Genomic DNA, 17,236 nt, shown 5'->3' with positions numbered 1-17,236 from the left:
TTCTCAAGTTCTCTTTTAGCTCTACTAAGTCCATTCTTAAGCGCCTTCCTGACTACCTTATAACTCACTCAAACTCAGTCTGATCCTTGAATCCTGAACCTTAAGTATGTATCTTTCTTCCTCTTGACTAGACGTTCCACATCTCTCATCAACCATGGTTCATTCACACTACCATCTTTTCCCTGCCTCAATGGGACAAACCCATCAAGAACCCTATGCAAATGAACATTTACAGAGCCCAAGACATAGGAACTATAGGTTACTTTGAAGCTTTGTCAATATACATTATATTTTACATGTAAACTATTCAATATGGACTGCCAAAATTTAGAATGTGCTTCATTAAGTAAGTTAGTCTTATAAAGCAAATTTGAAGCTCTCTGTTCCTTCTGATTATGTTTAGAAGCTTATTGCTGAGAGTAAGTTTATATTCTATCTGGGACAGCAACAGCAGAAACCCAAGCAGCACCCTGAGTGCCTTTACACTCAGACTGTGGGTGACATGACTCCGTAGCGGTCAGTGTCATGTTATTACAGCCTGGAGTTCAATTCTGGTATCCTCTGTAAGAAAGGTTGTACGTTCTTCCTGAGGGTACGACGGTTTCCTCCGGCCGCTCTGGTTTCCTACCACAGTCCAGAGATGTTTGTTTAGTGCATTGCTTTGTCATTGTAAATTCTTCTGAGGGTTAGATAGGTGAGTTGCTGGGTGGTGCGGCTCATTGGGCCGGAAGGGCCTGTTCTGCGCTGAATGTCTAAATAAAATAAAATTTTGAAGAGATACACTCGACTGAGGAGGGAACTTGTAGGAGGTCAGGATCTTCAGACTAAGCAGAAAAGATAGGGACAGGGAAGCAAAGGTAAGGATGAATGATGATGTAGGAAGGGTTAAAGGTGTGATCTGATGTAGATCGGGGACTGCTTTGTTGAGAAAATTTACTCTGTCTACTGCCATAATGAGGCCACACCTCTTATTCTGTCTGGGTAGCCTCCGACCTGACAGCATGAACATCAATTTCTCTAACTTCCAGTAATTTCTCCCTCTGCCCCTTCTCACTTTTTCCATTCCCCATTCTGACTCTCTTCATACCCGTTTTCTCTCCTTGCCTGCCTGTCACCTCCCTTTTTCCTATGGTCTACTCTCCTTTCCTATCAGATTACTTCTTTTTCAGCCTTTTACCTTCTCTGCTTATCACCTCCCTGTTTCTCACCATCCCTCCTCCCCTAAAAACCTACCTTCCTCCTCACCTATCCTGACGTACTCCTTCCCTTTCTCGTTCTGGCTTTTTCCCTCTTCCTTTACAGTGGTGTCAGCCTGAAACATTGACAACTTATTCTCCTCCATAGATGCTGCCTGGGCTGCTGAGTTCCCCTAGTATTTTGTGCGTGTTGCTTTGATTTCCAGCTCTGCAGATTTTCTCTTGTTTGTGAATGGTCGAAAGGTAGCTTCATTTAGTGCTTTAAGGTTGAAAGAAAGAGGCTGAGGGTTTAAAAAGAATGACAGCTGCAGGAACAATACTGGTGGTCTGGTGATTAAAATCAGAATGTACACGAGACCAAAAATGCACAGGAAGTTAAAGAACTGGAAGAGGTGAAAGAAGAAGAGGAGGGTAAGAACATAGAAGGAATTAGAAAACAAGGATGAGTAGTATAAAATTAGGGCTTTTTTTCCCATTGGAAACTGACAGTAAGCACAAAAGTGATAGATAAATGGGACATAGAATGAGTTGAAATTACAGTAATAGCCTTGTTCATGAAGCATTAGTTTCTTGTGAAGAATACAGAAACGGAAACAATCTTTTTTTTAACAGTGCTGCATTTTGCATTTTGCCTCAATAGCAGTTCTGGAATCAGATGCAATGGTTTAGCTGAAATCTATTCTGAATCTATTACCCATCTGTGTGCGGAGAATCTTGACATTTATGTGAACATTCTACAGATTCAGCAACCAGAAAGGCAACCGGAGATTTTGGAGAGCTGATTTCAAAAACAAAATCAAACCCATTTTCCTAAATTTAGACTCCATTTTTCAGGCATAAATTAAATGTTAGATTCAGAGAACCCTACCTTGAAGATTTTAGGAACAGAGAATTGCCTTTAGGACCAACAAGCTCATCTGTTTTCAATGGAGTTAACCTTGCCAGTCATTTTTTCCATTTTTCATCAGGACCTATTTAACTTCCCTCTTTGAAGGCCTTATCTGGTAACCTGCTTATTGATAATGAGTAAGAAGGGGGCATAAAATGTAGGATATAAATATAAGGTTTATTTTTACTTTCAGTGAATGCTTTAAATCTTGTCATTCTTTAATAAACTGAGAGATTTGAAGTTATTTTACACTGAAGGCCCTTTATAATGCAGCACTTCACAATGAAAAGTAAAATACATTTACATTGTAATCAATCTTGCTGTGGGTGTTTTTAACCTGTTTTTAATTTGTGGGAGGAGGACAGCATTGACAAAAATTGCATTTGCTGTTTATGGCTAATTGCCCCCGAAATGTAGAGACTTCAACTACATTGATGGGTTTGGTGTTACATGTTGATCAGAAAAGAAAACTTGACAGATTTCCGTCCTTGAAAGACAGTGATGGATTAGGTGTGTCTTTACAACAATCTAAGAGTTTTGGATATTAGTGAAAAAATATATTTAATACTTAAAGTTAATGCCATTGATATGAAAGTATAGACATATTTATTGTAAAGAATCTGGTGTGTCAAAGAGGAAGAGAAGATAGCAATCAAATGAATGCATCAACTTGTGACCCCCCAGTGCACTTACCTGTGTAGGGGTACAGACCTCAGCAACCGTACTTCGACTTCTGGTGGTGGCAATGATTTAGAATTCTGTGCAATATACACATTGGAAGTAGTTGGTGAATTATGGCAATTGTTGGCTCTAACTTGTAGCCACTTTGTAATTGGCAGCAGAATTTTTCTAAGAGGTGAGGTTCATTGTCATTGAGTACCTTGAGGATGGAACGGGAATAGATAAACAAACAGAATGAGAGAAAAAGTCAAAAGTAGAAAAATACTTTCAAAACCACTTGGCTGCAATTATGGAAGGCCTCATTGTGGTATTGAAAAAAACCTCATTTTAGTCTTTTTCAGAACCTTAGATTACAGTTGCCTGATACTTTATGCTCTATTACACTGATAACTCAGTTGTAACAAAGTCCAACCTAAGTGCAAGTAGCAGCACATTATGTTTTATCTAGACACATTGTGTCCTTCAGGCTCAGTAGTGAACTTGATAATTTCAGATAACCAGCCTTTCCTATCTGTGTCTGAATTGACTGATGAACTGGGCATTTATAACATTTTCTCTATTCCAAATTTCCTACATCTACATTGACATGCCTCTCAAAATTACAGCCCATTTTGTTTTGTCCTCTCTCTAATTGATTTTATTCATCTATTAACTGTTTAGCTTGAGTCACTTGGATATTTTTGGTCTTCTGTCTAAGATATTCTCTTTGTTCATGCCACCCTAACCCCTCTCTGAAGGCAGTTCTGATGAATGGTCACTGACATAAACCCTTAACTCTCTTTCTCTCTTCACAAATGCCAACTAAACTGTTGAGTATTTCCAGCCGTTTCTGGCTTTACTCCATCTCTGTCACTGATTCCCGAAATTTGATCAAGCATTGATTGACCATAATCAGGAATCTTTCAGGAGACTGCAAGACTCATTCTATAAAAGATCCTACAAGTAGCAGTATTTCGATGTTTATGGATTTGGGATAAGTAGGTATGTATCTCCTAACATCATGAATTAACCATGCACCTATTCTGACCTGCCCTTGATTTCATTGGAGCCAAATTTCTGAATCAGTGAACAATGCATTTTTACTAATATATCGCACAATTTGCAAATACAGCTCAGGACAAGTTTCTACTCCATGAAGTATTATTTCTCTCAGTGCTTGGGATTAGAAGATGATAGGCAGCTGGTCAGCACGGAAGCTGCACTTTAGAAAGGTTAAGGCTTGGCTGGTGTGAAGCAATGTTGGATCCTGTAAACATGCTGTGATACTCAGGGAGCAATATGCAACCTGTCACTTTCTGCTGAGGAAGTCAGCACAGCATTAAAAAAAGGAGTGAGCTGGTTTGAAGGAAACGCTTGTGTGATATGATGAGATGAGGAAGTATTTCTCCTTTCACTAGAAGCTGTGATGCGCCCTATGGGTGTCATCATCAGCTTTCGGAGTGCTCACACCTTTGGAACAGACAAAGATACAAAAAAGAAAAACACACAAATGCGATATGCATACGCACGTGTACATACACGTACACAGAGAAAAAGAGAGTAAAGGAAAATGCACTATTGGATCTGAGAAATCTAATGAAAATTAACTTAAAGAGTTAGAAATGTCAAAATTATCATTATATTTTCTACTGAAAATTACAAGCTTTCAAAGTATTCTTGTAACATATTTACTCACAAGTTTAATGTTCATTTTTAATTGATGAGTGTAACCAGTATAATTTACTTGTGAGGCAATGGTAAATCCTGACAAATGACAATGACTGACTCAGACTTGATTTCCAATTGTCACCAGAAGTCTTTGAACATCCTGCCTCCCAAAACCATCAATACCTGAAGTTGGTCATGAAGCAAACCATTGGTGATATTGCTGCTTCTGAGGACAGGAGATGAAGACCTGTTGACAATGCTGGACACGTGCAGGGGGAGGATTTGGCCCAGCAGTTTCTGTGGGAATTCTTATAAAATAGATGGGAATTTTCATTTATGAACAGACATGATCCACTGAGGATGTGACACGTTGTAATTGTTAAGTTTAATCAGACTATTGCTTTTAATAAAAGGCTAAATATTGGAATTGTTGTGACCCAAAAGCATCAGGGCAATCAGGCAACAATTTCCATTGATAAATCAGGTGATGGCAGCAAAAGTAAGGAAGAGAAAATTCAGCAATGAACTCTATTTGCCATGTCATCACCTGATCTGAACTTAGCCCTAATAAGATGTTTGACATCAAACTTTTGTCAGGCAACATCAATGGAAAAGAGTAAACAGTCGATATTTAGGGCTGAAACAGATCTTGGTTTTCAGATCTCTTTCTCCCCTGTGTGCTGTGTTCCAGCCCTTCTCCACCAGAGGAATCCTAAGATAGCAGCCGAAGGGTTCATGCAGTCATCCTCCATTTTGCCCAAATCATCTCCCTTGGTATCTTCACAGAGCCTTTTGGTGAAAGGTTTCTTGTACTCTTCTGCCTTGTTAATATATGCCCCATCACTGATAATTCTATGGTGGCAGTCCAAGCTTCTTTTAGTGCTCTGGTGGCCTTCCATAAGATTGAGGGGATTCTTCCCCTATGGAAGTTCAAAATAAGCTGTTTGTAACCAAATGTTTCACTAAAAATTAATTTGAGTGAAATATTAAGAGCAACCATTGACCTTCTTGCTGTGTAATTTTAACAAAGGTACAAAACCATTTAAAGTAAATGTGTTTACTTGCATTAAATAGCGGAAAAAGAAAGATATGAGCAAAATGGATGAATAATAAGGTCACTCAATAGGTTCTAGGCTGAGAGGTTTACCTGGACATATAATACATTTTTCCTTTGTCTGTATAACCATATTCAGGATGTCATTTTGAAATTGCCCAAATCTTGTATCGAATCTCATTTCTTTGTCAGAACCAATGTTACTCTAATTTGTTATTAGCTGCTGAGTTTTGAGTCATGCATTAGATCATATGTGGATTTATCTTCTTGATTGCAAATGTATGGTGAGTGTCCATAGGGTTCTTACCATCTGGATAACTGTCAAGTTAGAATTATAGTATTTTTACCCACCTAACTCTTACTGTCTTGTTTCTGATTTAAATATGATTAACTGCTTTAAGTGCTTTCAAAATGGTGTCAAAAACTGTTAGCTCTGATTGTCAAGAATTATTAACTCTGCTTTCACTTTCTGTCTTTCAAATCTCTGCACTTAAGTTAAACTCGATAAGCACAGATGCAAATTGGAAAAGGTCAAGGTGTGGAGTATAAATAAGCATGGGAGACTTGAAAAAGAAAAAAGCTGTCAAAAGGGAGGACGATAAACATTATCAATAATATCGACAAATTCATGAAAAGTACACAATTATCATTTTGCTTGCACATTACTGCAATTTTCATTCAGTTACTTCTGCAACTTTTGTATAATCCCATCTGCTTCACACAGTCCAGTTCATCTAAAAGTTAAACACTAGAGGGCAAATTTTTCAATTTGACATTCTCAGCACAGAGATCCCTGCGCTGCCTGCACTTTACAGGAATTTCAGTGCACAGCTTAAGTCTAAATCACAACTTACACAAAATTGTTGTATGTTAGTTGTTGGAAAATTGGGTAGATCATATATGCCAAAGGTGTGCTTTTATTGTACAACGATCAAATTGGTAACTATAAAGTTAAGGAGAGAGAGAATTTTAATGGTGTTTTGAAGAGGATTCAGGGAGTGGATCATATTTATACTTCTTGCCCAGAGGAAGTGCTAGAGTTATGTGTAAGTACTACATCTAAGAAATACAATATAGATAAGCAATTCAAGCAGCATAGCATGGAAAAATATGGACCTGATCTTGGCATTCGGGATTAGTGTAGCTAGACAGAAAGATCGACTTCGTCATGTTGGGCAGAAAGGCTTGTTTCTATGCTGCACAACTATCTGAAACTATTGTTCTATGTTTTTAGAGATGTAATGAATTGCATCTTATGATCAAGAGTGCAAATGGTCATATCAGACTTCAACTTCTATCTTCACATATCTTTAAAATATTTTGGAACTTAATTATTTATTTATCTGATTTCTATGTACTCTTGTGTTATTGCTGTTGTTAATAGAAAGAAGCAAAAGATTGTTATTTACTTATTACCTTTCCTGACCTAACGGTTTCCATACTCAATAAGAAAATTTCATGAACATTTGATTGGTACTTTCCATAGTCAAACGTAATCTTGTTATGTTCACCACATTTAAATATATCAGAATCCAGATTAACATCTGCTCCAGTGTCACTTTTAATTCTGCTGCATGTCCATTAGTAACAGGTCCCTTGTACTTGTTTTGTATCCTTTTCTGACATTTATAGCTCATGAGAATGCACTCATTTTGTCACACTCTTCTCAATACACAGCTTGCCTTGAAATTATATGTAATAATTTCCCATGAATTACTATTGTCGATGCTACAGATGCTGGTCTCACTCTGTGCATGGAGACAGCTAACTGTCATGCCATCCTTTCTTCTCCAGCATGCAACCCTGGGACACTCTCTGTTTCCATCTTGCTCTTCTCTAACCATGCAGTTGTCTTCTTAGGGCCCTTCTTAAGCCCCCTCCTCCCAGAATATCTTTCCTGCCATCAGCTGAGAAGTGCTCATGATAACCTCATACAATCCTTGGCTTCCCGGTGCTCAGCGTACACTCCTTTTTATCCAGGACTTTGAGATTCTCATGCTTAATACTGAATTACGATAAATATACATTAAGATTTTCCAATGAAAAGAGTGAAAACACGTTGTGCAGTCTGTAAGCCTTATAAACAGTTTGGATTTGATTTCTTTGCTAGTTGACTGACACTAATATACCACATCTACTTTTTGGTGTAACCCTACCAGTAAAATCCAATTTTCCATGTCACTGCTTCATCCAAAAGTCATGGAGAAGGAACACAAGGAAAGTACCAGTCTAAGTTCTTAAGTAGCAGGTGTATTATCATATTTGACACCAGTAATGAGTGGAATGACATTAAGTTAAGCCTGGGAGAGCCACAGAGAATGTGTTGGCAGATCAATCCCACAAGTCATTAAACAGAGCTGTGACTAAGCTCATGATACAGCTCAGCTATTGTTCCTTGGGGAAAGTGAATATGTCTGAGCCACTGCCTTACCATTATCCAACAGAATGAATTCTAGCAGGTAGGACCATACCTGCCATCTGTTCACTCTTCCACTCTTATACTTCGTGGTAGAGGATCAAAGAAAAACTGAGGGTTCAAATATTGTAACTCCCTACACAGCACAATTGGAATCGGGAAGTAAGGAAGTGAAATCCAAAATATTAAAAAAAATCCATGAAGTGAAAAGAAAACGTTTAGTGTTCTAGGTTGGAGATATATGAGACTGCAGAATCTGGAGCAATGCACAAAATGCTGAAACAATTTCAGCAAGTTAGACAACATTTGTGGAGAGAAATGGATGATTCAGGTCGAGACCCTTCTAGGTCTCATCTGGGTCATGTCCAGATGAGCTATATGGGTAATAGCATGACAGATCGAGTTGAGTGTCATTCATCAGGATGTAGGAGCCCCTTTCCCAGAACAACAGCAGTATGAGAAGCAGGCTCACCAACACCACCTGAAGGACAGCTGGGGGTGGGTAATACACCCAAATTACAGTAATGAATAAAAACAATTACCCTTGCTGCTTTCTGCACTTAAACTTTAAAATAATTATAAAGTAACTACTGTTGAGATTTAAAACCCCCTTATAGGTTCATTAAAGCGTATGGCCTTCTGTTTGTGGTGTTTCTAACCTGTCACTGTAGATTTTGAATAAGAACAGAACATTCCAGAAACACTCAGCAAGGCAGGTAGCAACTATGGAAAGAGAGACAGAATTAATATTTTAGGTTGAAGATCTTTTGTCAGAACATGGAAAGAGAGAAAAACACGAGGATATCTGCAGATGCTAGAAATTCAAGCAACACACACAAAATGCTGGTGGAACGCAGCAGGTCAGGCAGCATCTATAGGGAGAAGTGCTGTCGATGTTTCAGGCCGAGTCTTCGTCAGGACTAATTGAAAGGAAAGATAGTAGAGAGATTTGAAAGTAGGAGGGGGAGGGGAAAATGCAAAATGGTAGGAGAAGACTGGAGGGGGTGGGTGAAGCTGAGAGCCAGAAAGGTGATTGGCGAAAGGGATACAGAGCTGGAGAAGGGAAAGGATCATGGGACGGGAGGCTTAGGGAGAAAGAAAGGGGGAGGGGAGCACCAGAGGGAGATGGAGAACAGGCAGAGTGATGGGCAGAGAGAGAGAGAGAGAGGGAAAAAAAACAACTAAATATGTCAGGGATAGGGTAAGAAGGGGAGGAGGGGCATTAACGAAAGTTAGAAAAGTCAATTTTCATGCCATCAGGTTGGAGGCTACCCAGTCGCTATACAAGGTGTTGTTCCTCCAACCTGAGTTTGGCTTCATCTTGACAGTAGAGGAGGCCATGGATAGACATATCAGAATGGAAATGGGACGTGGAATTAAAATGTGTGGCCACTGGGAGATCCACACATTTAATTCCACGTCCCATTCCCATTCTGATATGTCTATCCATGGCCTCTTCCTCCCCTTCTTACCCCATCCCTGATATATTTAGCTTTCCCCCCCTCCCTTTTTTTCTCTCTTTCTGCCCATCACTCTGCCTTTTCTCCATCTCCCTCTGGTGCTCCCCTCCCCCTTTCTTTCTCCCTAGGCCTCCCGTCCCATGATCCTTTCCCTTCTCCAGCTCTGTATCCCTTTTGCCAATCACCTTTCCAGCTCTTAGCTTCACCCCACCCCCTCCAGACTTCTCCTATCATTTCGCATTTCCCCTCCCCCTCCTACTTTCAAATCTCTTAATATCTTTCCTTTCGGTTAGTCCTGACGAAGGGTCTCGGCCCGAAACGTCGACAGCGCTTCTCCCTATAGATGCTGCCTGGCCTGCTGTGTTCCACCAGCATCTTGTGTGTGTTGCAAGAGAGAAAACAAAATAGTTAAATGTTGCAATGAAAGTTGGTGGGGGTGGTGAGGCGGGAAGAAAGGATAAATCAAATGGAATATTTATGATGGAGTAAGGCCAGGGTAGTTGAGGGGATTAGCTGCAGATGAATTTATCCAGAAGTTGTGGAGGAGGGTGGGGGTTTGGAAAAAGAACAGGAACATGAACAAGCAAATTTTAAAGGAGAGAAAAATGAAGCAACATAAATGTTGTGAAGTTCAGAGTTATGGGAAAAGTTCAGCATGTTCGGCTGTAGCACATCTTTTGATAGGCTAGAGTTTCCATGATTCTCAGCGTTATTAAGCCCAGACCTTGTATCTGTGCTCCTCCATTTGGCAATTCTAGTATCTTGCTCCATGTTATGACCAGTGAAATTTAAATCTCAATGTTAGGTCAATATGTCTGGGTTAAAGAAAGACACATGTTTTTCTATCATTAACAGAGTGATTAGTTTGTAGGGCAATGTTATGGATGATTGATGACACATATTGTTCATAATAGAAACTGTTGTACATAATTCCCAAACACCGTCATTGGATTATTGTTCTACATAATTCCCAAACACAGTCATTGGACTATCACTTTGAGAGACAGTGTCTGACGTAATGATATCAGTGTAAGGTGATTGCTTTTGGTTTGTTTCTTAATGGAAGTAAAGGGCTGTGGCTTTAGTTAAGCACATAAAATGACTTTCACGTGTTTTATTCACAAAGTCCTATATTGGTGACTCCAATGCTTTCAGAAGACTTCAGAGCTACTCAATGACATGTCAAGCAACACTGTTGTTTTGAAGCTGCTGGAATTTTGAGAGCGGCACTCTACTGCAATGTTTATAGTGGTGGAAGCCCAGTGAACACTGTGAAGAATCTCTGCATCGGGACATTGGGGGTCTGTGAACACCATGGGTTCCAACTGCCAGGGTTGTCTATTGTTCATTACAGACACCCTTTCAAGGTGATGTTTCCAATGTGACACGGGTGCTCAAGTGAGTGTGCTGCCAGCATCGCCTATTGATGAGAAGGCAAAGAGTGATGAAACCTTGCTGAAGACCGCCAACGGCAGTAGGATCCAGACTTGTAGGACACGCACGTCTGACACTCTGCTTCAGTGGATGGTGCTATACATGGGACTTTGTCTTGGCTAAAGTTGCTAGACTTCTGCTCTACAAAAGACTGTTAGTAGATCTTAATAGCTGCTGGCTCGTGAATATGAAAAACTTTGGGTCGTTCCCCTGTACCCCCAATAAGTTCCCATGACAATGCTGTCTAGCTCACGTCCACCATATGTGAATTCATTCACCTGCTGGGTAAATTCCCAACATTCATTAAGCCCACATTTTCCACTATTATATCACCTGCATCACAGCATGACTGTGTGTATCAGCACTCCCCAGGATGAGCCAGAGGTTCCAGCTGTTACTCCAACCAGGGCACATAGGAGCCGAGCCAGGTGGCTTGTACTAGCTCCAGACAGACTTGTAATGCCAGCTCTTTTGTACTCTGGTGGTTCTGTGTAGAGAACTGTAATCAGTGACAGATGACACGCGTGATTCAATAGTTCAATGGTTCCATTTGACATCAGAGAATGTATACAATATGCAACCTGAGGTTCTTACTCTTCTTAGACATCCACGAAACAAAAGCAAAACCCCAAAGAATGAACGGCAAGAAAGTGTTAAAATCCCAACCCCCCTCCCCCTCCCACACACAAGCAGCAGCAAAGCATCAACCTTCCCCTTGCCCTTCCCCCACCTGTCTCAGCAAAAAACATTCCCCCCCCCCACCCCCACCACCTGCCATGCAAGGAAGAATGAAGCCCCCCATGGAGACTATGATTTAAAGTCCGTCAAAAGCCATTGTTCACCGCACCAGTTCAAAATCCCATGGGAGAGAGGGATCGCTGCTGCCACAGTGAGAGGGAGGCCTACAGCTCACTGTTGTGATGTGACATTTAAGTGCCGCTTATTTCAACAGCTACATACACTGCGGTTTTAATGTTTCGATCTCCTGCCATGCTTCAGTCGGTGTCACCGGTGTGGAATCAGTTCGTTCGCAGGGCTGCACCCTGAAGATGCCCAATTCCAGGCTGCTTCTGGGCACATCAAAGACACCAGGCCGTTCAACAAGTTCTAAGAGCAGGAACTCAGTTTGAATGCAGCTGTGGATCACGGACTCCAACAGAACCCTATCCACCTTGAAAAGGAAAGAAGAGACATTAGAGAGAAAAAATTTAAATTGTGTTTTGCAGATGGACTGAGAGAAGACAGCCTCTGGCACCATCTTTAGCTCCTCCCACATATTGTTATAATTGAAACGGTTCTACATAATTCACAAATACTGTCATTGAGCTGTTCTGTCCACTTTATGAAATGGTCTCTGATGTAACAATGTCAGTGTAAGGTGATTGCTTTTGGTTTGTTCATAATGGAAGTAAAAGGCTGTGGCTTTTGTTAAGCACATAAAATGACTCTCGCATGTTTTATTCACAAAATCCTACAAGTTAATGCTAACTGAACAAGTTCATTTTTATTTCATGGAATTCTAAAAACCTTGATGTTTTGATATTAATATCTTCACATGCATCTAGTTTCAGCTTAAATATTGCTACATGTGAAATCAGCAGCCTATTCACTATTGGAGAAACATTTTAATATTATTTTTTACAAGACATCATGACACCAATATTCTGGTATTCAATTTGAACCAAAACACTTTTAAGTCATTTCTCATCTGTTGAAGAAGCTTGAAAATTGTTATCCTATAAAATGCTAAACTGTAGGTCCAACTCAACACACACAAAATGCTGGAGGACTCAGCAGGTTCAGGCAGCATCGATGGAAATGAATAAACAGTCGATGTTTTGGGCTGAGACCCTTCTTCAGGACTGGAAAGGAAATGGGAAAATGCCAGAATAAAAAGGTGGGGGGAGGGGAGGGAGGATTGCTAGCAGGTGATAGGTGACGCCACATGGATAAGAAAGACAAAGGACATGAGAGGAAGGAATTTGATAGGAGAGAGGAGTGGACCATAGGAGAAAGGGAGGGAGAAGGGGACCCAGGGAGAGATGATAGGCAGGTGAGAAGAAGTAAAAGCTCAGAGTAGGGAAGGGGAGGAAAAATGTTTCTATCAGAAGGAGAAATCGATATTCAAGCCATCAGGTTGGAGGCTAACCCAATGGAATATAAGGTTTGCTCCTCCACCCTGAGAGCGGCATCATCTTGACACAAGATGAAGTCAAGGAGCAACATGCCAGAACAGGAATGGGAATGGGAATTAAAATATTTGGCCATGGGAATTTTGCTTTTGGTAGATGGAGTGGAGGTGCTTGATGAAGGGATCCCCCAATTTACGATGGGGAGCAGTGGACACAATAGGCAACCCCAGCAGATTCACAGGTGAAGTGTTGCCTTACCTGAGAGGACTGTTTGGGGCCTTGAACAGAAGTGAACATGGAGGTGATTGGATTCTTTGGCGGCTTGCAGGAATGAGTACCAACAGGGAGATTAGTGGGGATGAATGGACAAGGGAATCAAGGAGGGAGTGATCCCTATTGGAAGGGATGAAGGAGGAAAAGATATGTTTGGTGATAGAATCCCTTTGGAGTTGGCGGAACTTGCAGAGGCTGATGTGGTGGTAGGTAAGGACAAGAGGAGCTCTATCACTGTTAAGATGAGCAAGGATGTTCAGGAACTAGAGGAGATGCCGGGGAGGGCAGCATCAATGGCGGAGGAAGGGAAACTCCATTCTTTGAAGAAGGAGAACATCATTGATGACCTGGACAGGACATATACATGCACAGTAGAGACGAAGGAGCTGAGAAAAAGGAATAGCATTTTTACCAGAGATAGGGAGGGAAGAGTTATAGTCAAGATAACTGTGGGAATTGGTAGATTTATAAAAGATTTTGCTTGACAGTTTGTCTTCAGAGATGGCGACAGAAAGATCAAGATAGGGGAGGGAGTGTCAGAAATGGTCCAAATGAATTTAAAAGTGAGGTGGAAGTTGGAGGCAAAGTTGATGAAATTGATGAGCTCAACATGGGTGCATGAAGCAGCACCAATGCAGTTGTCAATTTTGTGGAGGAAGAGTTGGGGTGCATTTCCAGGGAAGACTTGGAAGACCATTCTATGTAGCCACTGAAGAGGCAGGCATAGCTGGGGCCCTTGTGAGTGCCCATGGCTACCCTTCAAATGCCTCCTCTGTTTTATGTATGAAAGGCTCTTTGGTATCCAGTCTGACAGGTATTTTATGACTGTTCATATAAGGCCAGGATGAAAGAGCTAATGGATCAAAAAGCATCAAGTATCAAGGATCAACTTGGTCTAGCAACAACAGCTTGAGAGATCCATGTTATCTACATCCCCAATAGCTAAGTGCTCATCAGCTTATCACAAAGTTTAAGTTTTGGTGAAAAAGTTGTTCCAAATTTGCAAGCATGTTTTTGAAATTATTTCTTTACAATTTAGTGAAACCCATACATTTTATGGGTTCCATCCGCTGTATTAGGTGAATTGTCTAGATATTTTATCTTGCAAAATATAGGGGTCACATGGTGGAAAAATAGCTACAAAAGGCAATGCCCTAGTTTAATGTCAGTGGATTCATGTCATATTATTCTGTTGGCATGGTTACAGCAATGTTTAGTTAGACACGTCAGTTACAAAAAATCAGAACAGTTGGTGACATTAAAGAATTATAACAGCTTCATCAGGTGATCGGTGGCAAGATGGAGAGCTGTGAGAATTTAAATATTCAAGGACTATCAGTTCAAGCATTCTGCTGCAATGATTGCAATCAGTGTTTATGGTTTCCATATAATCGTACAAAATTACAAGAATAAAGAATAAGTAACAATTACAAGCAAAAAAAAATATTTACTGTATTCTGTTGCTCAAAGTTAACCATGTGTTTGTACATGGTGTCTGCCCATCTCAAATATGGTTCCATCAGTGTAAAACTGAAAGATTGCTGATGCCTGGATACCTTATATGGAAGTTAACTTTTTTATCAACACATATTGGATTGGCTAAGATTATGCACCATAAGAATTTATTTTAACTTGGGATGAGCACCAGCTAGTAGGGTTTAGCTTTGAAAATTTTTATTGGAGAAAATATTTTTTGAAAAATCATTGTCAGTGTTTCCAATATTAAATGGTTCAGGGTGTGATGTTGTGTCATTAGAAGATTATTGATTTCTAATGTTGCTGTTTGATATTTGCTAATCATGTGGCCATAATCATTCAGAGTATGGAAAGCGAGTCTTCAGACTATTTTCGGCAGCTCTAATACACATTCACCAGTAAGAGAATTTGACCCAGTTATCATAAGTTCTAACCCTTTTCCACGTACCCTATTGTCACTGAATTGATCTAGAATCCTGTCTTCACCTTGACCTCTGCTCCATTTTCTCCCACAAACACTGTGAACACTAGTTCTTTCATCAAATTGAACAGTTCCAATGATTTATGTGTTAACGGATTTCCCAAGTTTACACCTTCCACCAGCCAGTACTAAATGCTGAATTACTGCTAAATAGTATGAACAAAGTGCTATACTTCCCTTTGTAATGAACTGTTGGTTGTTTCTTCATAATATGATATGAACAGCATTTAACCCTGATATTTGACACGAGGCATTGGGAGATACTGCCTGACAAGAACAAAATAGTGAATACTTGGAGCTCCCAGATGGTACAGTAAGATCACTATTAGTGGAAGGCAGGTAAGAGTAAAATCTGCATGGCAATGATTTAGTGTAGCTTGCCATGATATGGATATGTCCTATCCTGGTGACAGTAATAAATTAGGATACTGAATATCACTGGTATAAGAGGAGATGTTATATCATGACTTTGTGTGTTGTGACAATCTTTGTGAGTGTATTCCTTCACTCAGAGGAAAAAAGACCTAGTGCACATCTATATTCCAGTTTATGGGACTCATGTAAATGTGAAAAAAAAATGTTTTGAGAATTATACCAAGAAGATTCAGCTTTGTAAAAACAGTAACAGCTGAATTTACTTCACAGCTTTCAAAATACACACACATTTCAGTGACACTGTAACATCTGCAAATACAATTCTTTGCAAACTTTCAAACTTATAGAAAAAGAACATGTTAAATCCGTTAAATGTATTTAGGAAACATATTAATCAAATAGGTTAAAACAAATTTGAATATTTTTAAAATAATTGGATTTAGATTTTTGCAGTTATTTTGTAAAAAATGTTACTTTGAATAAATGATTCACATAAGTACCAGAGAGTATTCTCATACTTTCTAAAACAGTGGCCCAGTATCAAAATCCTGGTGGTTTGTTAGTATTTTGTGCTGCTTTTCAAGTTTCTCCAGGCAGAGATATGGCCCCGACAAAGAAAACATCATTTTGCTGTGTCCTCTTCTCTAATATTGACAATCTTCCCAATGGGCTGGGATATGATGCAGGACCAGATAGATCTGTCCTGTCACTTGCTGTCGTGATTGAATAGTTTGGTGAATGGGTGAGGTGGGGGGGCAAGGTGGAGAGGGGTGTTGTGAATAACAGGCCCTAATCTCTGATTCTTCATATTGAGGAATTTCCAGTCTAGGGTGAGGAGTCTGTTCCATGGGAACTTTGTTCATAGAGTGAGGTGAAGTAACAGGCTGTGGGTTGCTTTGATGTACTAATCTTGTGTTAGTAGCCTTACACTCAGAACTTCACTGCAACTGTTATTCTGGCAAGCAATCTCATACTTGACCTTACACACTGAAGCTGTACCTCCTTCCTTTTTAATGTCGAAGCATCTCACTGCTCAAAAGAACCATAGATAACCTCCATTACCTCAATAGCGACTTTTCCTGCCTGTCTCAATTGCAATGACAAGCTTGTAGATATGCTTTGGACTAGCGTTTGGAACTCCTGTCTTTGTTATTGCCATTTGCCAATATTCAGCATTAGCACTGACATTATTCATTGGCTGAAATATTTGAGAATTTTGGAAGCCATCTCTATCAATATGGCAATTGTATATGCATGGTCAAACATTAAATGTAATTAGAACTGAATTTGCATGTTTGTTAAGCTGCAAACAACCTCATCTCAAGGCACTAAAGTTAGTACTGAGAAGAAAATAGATAATTATTAATAGATTCAACTGATCTTTCATTTTTTTCCCCTAATTCGTATCTTTCTATAATCCAGGAAGGAGTCAGATTAAAGTGAGTCTGCAATCAATCACCTCATCAAATGAAACACGTTTACCTTACATTGTGCCAGGAGGTTTGCCAATACTGTATGCCATAATATCCCAGCCTATCTCCACTGGGAAGATTGCTTTCTTAGACTTTCATATGGCTTTGATTTGTGCAGGCACACCTTTGCATTAATCTCAATTTCTTATAATATTGTTTCTCTGTCCATCTTTTCTTCAGAACTGAAGTGCTCTTGAGCTTATTCATAAGTACCAAGGCTTACAGTTCCTTTGAATTGTGCCTGAGTTTG

At 39.9% G+C, this 17,236-nt stretch overlaps 1 long non-coding RNA gene across 2 annotated transcripts in view; it reads left to right on the top strand.

Annotated features, from left to right (window-relative positions):
• Positions 1-12,190, top strand: part of LOC132395014 (uncharacterized) — a 183,066-nt gene extending 170,876 nt beyond the window's left edge. For both annotated transcript variants that reach the window (XR_009512484.1, XR_009512485.1), the window contains one exon: positions 11,730-12,190. This is a non-coding gene — a long non-coding RNA (uncharacterized LOC132395014). The remainder of the gene's footprint in view (positions 1-11,729) is intronic.
• The last annotated feature ends 5,046 nt before the right edge of the window (positions 12,191-17,236 follow it).

This window comes from Hypanus sabinus, chromosome 6, assembly GCF_030144855.1.
Source record: "Hypanus sabinus isolate sHypSab1 chromosome 6, sHypSab1.hap1, whole genome shotgun sequence".
Classification (NCBI taxonomy): Eukaryota; Metazoa; Chordata; class Chondrichthyes; order Myliobatiformes; family Dasyatidae; genus Hypanus; species Hypanus sabinus.
The sequence above is the reverse complement of the archived record's forward strand: the minus strand, read 5'-3'. Positions and strand labels throughout refer to the sequence as shown.